The sequence below is a fragment of the Petaurus breviceps genome, unplaced genomic scaffold (assembly GCF_028583685.1).
Source record: "Petaurus breviceps papuanus isolate PSGF00001 unplaced genomic scaffold, PetGlider_PUasm1.0 90808, whole genome shotgun sequence".
Lineage (NCBI taxonomy): Eukaryota > Metazoa > Chordata > Mammalia > Diprotodontia > Petauridae > Petaurus > Petaurus breviceps.
The window spans coordinates 16437917-16444245 of NW_027187349.1; the positions used below are offsets into that span (position 1 = coordinate 16437917).

General features: G+C 39.5%; 1 pseudogene; it reads left to right on the forward strand.

Annotated features, from left to right (window-relative positions):
• Positions 1 to 886: 886 nt before the first annotated feature.
• On the forward strand, positions 887 to 1704 carry LOC138147943 (density-regulated protein pseudogene; annotated as a pseudogene).
• Positions 1705 to 6329: the final 4625 nt, after the last annotated feature.

Genomic DNA, 6329 nt, shown 5'->3' on the forward strand with positions numbered 1-6329 from the left:
TCACTCCTTGAGAGTGGAAATGATTCAGTTCTGGTACCTTTATCCTCAGAGCACCGAATTCCCAGAAAGGTTGTAAGAATAAAATGAAGAGATATTTGTAAAGCATTTTGCAAACCTTAAAGTGCTGTTGCTATTATTCTGAGTATTGCTGTTAGTTTATGTAGCGCTCAGCACACAGTGGATTCTTTTTTTTTTAATTTCATTCTGAACTTGGCTAAGGAAATTGGGAAGTTCATTTCCATGACATAGTATAATAGGGGGAAAAAAAGATGATTGTACATGAAACTGCAAATCTATTATGTATAACTTGCTACTCCTTTAAAATATATAATAAAGTTATCGAGTAGCTTTCCTTTTTTTCCCTCTTCTTTCCTCTCCCCCACCCTAGAAATGGCTACTATTAGACACAAATGTGTGCGTGTGTGTGTGTGCAAAACCATTCCAAACATACTTCTATTTATCAGTTCTTTCTCTGGATATAGATAGCATCTCCCTTCATATGTCCTTTGTAGTTAATTTAGGTATTTATAATAGTCAAAATTACTCAGTCACTGAAAATTGTCCTTAAAATGATATTGTTGGGGCAGCTCGGTGGCAGAGTAAATAGAGCATGGGCCCTGGAGTCAAGAGGACCTGAGTTCAAATCCGACCTCAGACACTTGACACTTACTAGCTGTGTGACCTTGGGCAAGTCACTTAACCCCGAATGCCTTGCCCCCCCCCCCAAAACCCCCACCAATATTGTTGACCTTCTCAAGACAAGCCCTGGGTTGCTGGTGGCCTCAGCTTCTCACACTCCCTACACTAGGGAATTGAAAAGGACCCAAGAGATCACACAATCCAATTTCTTTTACAAATAAGGGAACTGAGGCCTTGAAAAGTTTGTGAGATGGCTACAGACTTTTCAGAGTCCACTGCCCCAACTACAAAGGAGACCTGAAGAGCAGCACCAAGCTAGACACAGAAGACCCACTTCAGGTTCTTTACTTTGGAGTCTGTTCATTACCAACAGAGTACTGTGACTATATGCCTGATGCTGCTAAATGTAGACAGTGGTTAGAAAAGAGTTTTCCAAATGAGTTCACTGTAGAAAATTCACCTAAACAAGAGCCTGGAACTCGGGAAGGTGCAGGAACAGCAAGAGAAGAGGAGGAGAAGAAAAAGCAAAAAAGTAGTAGAAGGGGTCGAATAAAACAAAAACAAAAAAAGGAGACAGTTCTGCAAAAGGTTACAATAGCCAAAATTGCTAGAGTAAAAAAGAAACACATGACAAGAGCGTATGGCCTCGCAACTTTTAAGATTGACCTTAAAGAAGGACAAAGGTTTTTTGCTCAGAAATTCTCCTGTGGTGCCTCAGTTACAGGGGAGGATGAAATCATCATTCAGGGAGACTTTACAGATGACATTATTGGCATAATTCAGAAATGACCAGAGGTGGATGATAACAGTTTTGAGGATCTTTGGAGAAGTAAAGAAATGATTTTAAAAATCTGTCTGTATTTAATGACCTGAAGATATAGTTGATGAAGCCAGAGGGAGGCCTTTAAAAATATATATATTTATCCTACAGTAAAACTGCAGACTACCCTTATCCTTGGCATTTCACTATTCTGTACATAGCTGCGTGTGTTTTTTCTTTTGTTTTATTTTCTAAATTGCCAAAGTCCAATGAACTAGGAAAATCCATCACACTTATTCACAAAATAGAGATTTAATTAAATAAAAAATTTTGATCATAGAAAACAATATTGTTGTGTACAGTAGGTTCTTACTAAATGCTTTTTGAGTAGTGGATAGATTGATTGGCCCCTGGCTACCCAAGGCCACCTATAGATGTACTGTACCTAGACATGTACATCTAGGCAAAGCTCTACATCAAGGGTTGGCAAAAAACAGCCTGAGGTCAAATCCAGCCTGCCACCATTTTTTTTATAGCCTGCAAGCTAAGAATGGCTTTCACATTTTAAAATAAAGGAGTTTATACATAATTAAAACAATTAGATATGCTAATATTGAATATTAAATTTGGTATTTTAAGATGTGAAAAATATTCTTAGCTTGTAGGTCATATAAAAACAAGTGATAGGCCAGATTTAATCCAATGGCTACATGTTGCTAATTCCTACCCTAAGTTAAGTTCTAACAAATATATCTGCCTTTACTATAAACACTTACCTTCCATGTACCTAATATCTTTGAAGCCTTTCTCTATGTCAGGTGACAGTCTGATAATCTGAATAGTGTAAATGGGTTTTAGCATGCTACCCATTCCCAATGCCGATCAGTACTTTCTCTGCAACTCACAGGCTTTGAAAGTTCCCTTAGACCAGGGAGAGATGAAAAGACTTGCCCAGGGTGACATAATCCAGTATGTGTTAGCAGTGGGCCTTGGACTACAGCCTTCCTGTTTCTAAGGCATCTCTCTTTTCACTATGTGGCAATGCCTTTACAATGAAACTAGAAGTGTGACCACCTATGGCGTGTCCTGCATGGTTCTAGGCACAGTGTTAGGGACCCTGCCCTTGAGAAATTCAGAGTAACGCATGTCAAGAAAGCATGATGCCTGGGACAAGTTCAATTTGAGGTGGGGAGACTTTGGGGAAAGACCTTCTCCCTCAAGATACAACACCTTCCAACAGGAGATATCTGGGGCCTCAGCCACATGGTAGTGGGAGATAGAGACCCTGATCTGCTTCCCTGAACTAGGCCACTGCTGGGGAACCCAGGCCCAAGTGGGGAAATAGGGTGGGACCAGTCAGGGAGGTGTTCACCAGAGATGCATCCACTGAAGCAGAAAATAAACCATAAGGTAGTTTCTTATTTTCCTTAATCATTCTTATTAACTATGTGTTATGGCTACTTGTTTCTGCCTGCCAAAGAAGTTTGAACACCTTTTAAATTTTGTCACGCTGAAACAAAGCTCTGGTTTCCCTACCTTAGTTATAGTCCCAGTAAATTATTTAAGATAGTCAGACTCCAATGAGTTATAGGTCACACCAGTGTCACTGGCTGGTTGAACTATCAATCATAATTAGAACAGGAAAGGATCATTGTAATTGATTATTACATAGTACTTAGCCAGTGGGTTCTCTGGGACCACAGTGTGATGGTGGACTGGTTGCTTTACATCAGTTTCCTCACCCCGAAGGCTGGTAATTTGCAAGGATAACTGCCATTAAACAAACTGATATAATCCGGTACAGGAACAAAAACTACCTTGTTATTTTAAGCCCCAAACATCCCCTAGGAAGCACATTGGTCTGCTCTGACTTACCAGATTATCTTTCCCGTGTTTGTTGTTCGGCTTTGTTCTTTTAACTCATTTTCCATTCCTCTGATCTCTTCCAGGCTCCACAGAGTTGATTCCAATTTGGTAAGCATCGTAGTTTCCAGTCAAGGAGACCAAATTCTAGTCCCTGCTCTCCAGCAATATAGACACCAAATGTAATGAGGAAACACCAAATTTAGAAAAGGGTACATGTGGACGGGTGGGCTGTTTGTTTGTTCATTTATTTTATATTAAAAGCAAGACACAACAAAAGAGATTTGAAAAAACCCTTTAAAGCAGGATGTAATAACCTTCTTCACAATAAACAACGGAAATGACTGATGCTAACATTAACACTTAAAGGTTTACAAAGTACCTTCCATATACAGTCTCCTCTGAGCCCCACCGCTACCTGGTGAGCTAGACCCTGCTCTTCACAAGTGATGGGACTGAGTTTCCCTTACCCCCATAGTAAGTGATTGAGGCAGGATTTGAATGCCAGGTATTCCTGACTTCAAGTCCAGATTCTTCTCACTACACCATGATGCTTCTCAAATGCAAACATACAGCAGAAACATTAATGAGTCACTTGGTATTGTCTACACTTACCCCCTAGCACATCGCAACTTTCCCCATCATGGTTTTGATATATGGTGGGTTGGCATAAGAAATTAAATGAAAATTTTGGGGAAGTTTTGCGGGAGTTGCAGATGACATGTGAAGACCAACAGATGATACATAGAGAGTTTAGAAACTGAGAAATGCATAAAATAGGTGTACAATATCATATAATATCAACATATTTTATCTTTTAATATTGGAAACACTGTCATAAAAGAAAAAAATAAAATTCAGACTTCTTCTCTGGTACAAAGGGAGGGCCAAAAAATTTTACTTAGACCTTTCAGATTGTGGGGAAACCACTCCCCTAATGCCCTGCATTGTAGAAAGGATAATTGTGGTTACATAAAACTGGTAGGAAACAATATGGTGCAATGGGGAGAGTGCTAGACTTTGTTCCATTACATTTACCTCCTCATCTATAAAGTCAAGTTAAGAATAATTCACTATCTCCCCCTCCAACCATCACTTACCGAATATTTCTACCCATGTGCCTCCCTCTTCCCTGCCCCTAGCCAATTAAGTGTACATTTCATTCTTTTTTTTTCCTTCCTGTGCTTTTTTGCTTCATTCTGAGGCCAGATTTAAGGTCAGGTCCTCCTGACTCCAGGGCCAGTGCTCTATTCACTGTGCCACCTAGCCACCCCCAGGACCTTCTATTCTAATAAAGGGATACACAGGTAAGAGGTTTTTAGTTCTGGGCAGTCACCAGGATTGGCAGTACAACCATAAGGCAGTAGAAGCTTGTGTCTTTCCTCATAACAATAGCAGTATATGGTTGTTGTTCCCAGAGTCAGAGAAATCGTATGAAAAGGAATGAGGATGTTACTGTGCTATAAAAAATAATGAGTTTGATGATCTTAGAAAAAACATGAATAGACTTGCATGAAATAATGAAGAATGAAATGGGCAGAACCAAGAGAACATTTTATACCGTAAAAGCAATATTGTTTTAAGAACAATTTTGAGCAAATAAGTCATTTTGACAATTATAAATAACCCAAATTAGGGGTGGCCAGGTGGCTCAGCAAGTAAGAGCACCGTCTCCAGTGTTGGGATGACCTGGGGATCAAATCCGGGCTCAGATACTTAACACCACACCCAGAAATAACTGGCCATGTAAACTTGAGCAAGTTACTTAACCCCGATTGCTTTTAAAATAAATAAATAAATAACCCAAATTAACTACAAAGGACATATGAAGGAAGATGTTTAACTGCATCCAGAGAAAGAACTGATAAATAGAAGTATGTATAGAATGATTTCACGTGTACACACACACACACATTTGTGTCTAATGATAGCCATCGTGGTGGGGAGAAAAATAAGAAATTTACATGATAACTCTATTATATATTTAAAAGGAATAGCAAGTTGTATATAATGGATTTATGATTTCATGTGCTATCATCTTTTTATTATACTCTGTTGTGGAAATGCTTTTTTATTTTATATTTATTTTATTCCATAAATTTAAAATAAATTTTTTTTAAAGAGATGGGTAAAATGTCACCTACAATATCCCATCAGTCACTAAGTCTCATCCATTTGGTTTTTAGGGTAACTCTAGCATCTTTCCCCATCTCTTCATTCCCACTGACATGCTGTGTGGATAAAAACAGGGCAAGGGAGATGGTGAGGTGCCCATGCTGGTTAGGTCCTGGTATCCTGGTCAACATCAGGATGGGATGCAAAGTCTGATCTGGGGCCATCAAGACTGGACAGTCCAACCTCAGATCAAAGCCACAGAGGCAAGAGGCTGAACTCCAGGGGCTTGGGAGGGCACAGTCTCTGGAGGCTAGGGTTGGAAAGCCCTCATCCCTAGTGGAATGAAGGTGGCAAGATGCCTGTACTGCATAGGTCCTGATAGGTAGAGGCTTCTCCTTACCCATTTGCTCTCATCTTGTATCCCACCATCACTCTTAATCTTCCCTGCAATTCTTTTCAGACTTTACCCAAAGTGTCCAGATGCATGGAATTATTTTCATTCCCTGTCTCTCTCTTCCTTCGATTTCAGCTCAATGACCTTTAATTAATCCTTTCTACTCCATACCCTGAAAAATATATGAATAAACAAGAAATAGAGAGCAGAGTGAGATGTAAAATGGACAGTTTTGATTGCATTAAATTAAAAAAGTTTTGTGCTGAGGTGGCTAGGTGGTACAGTGAATAGAACAAGCGCCCTGGAGTCAGGAGGACCTGAGTTCAAATCCGACCTCAGACACTTAACACTTACTAGCCATGTGACCTTGGCTAAGTCACTTCACCCCAATTGCCCTACCTTCCCCCCCTTCAAAAAGGAAAAAAAATGTCTTGTGTAAATAAAACAAACTTAGCCGAGATCAGAAAGAAAGCAGAAAATTGGGGAGGGGGAGAGATGTATACAGTTTCTCAGATAAGTCTCATACCTCAAATATATAAAGAACTTTGTAAAATCTAT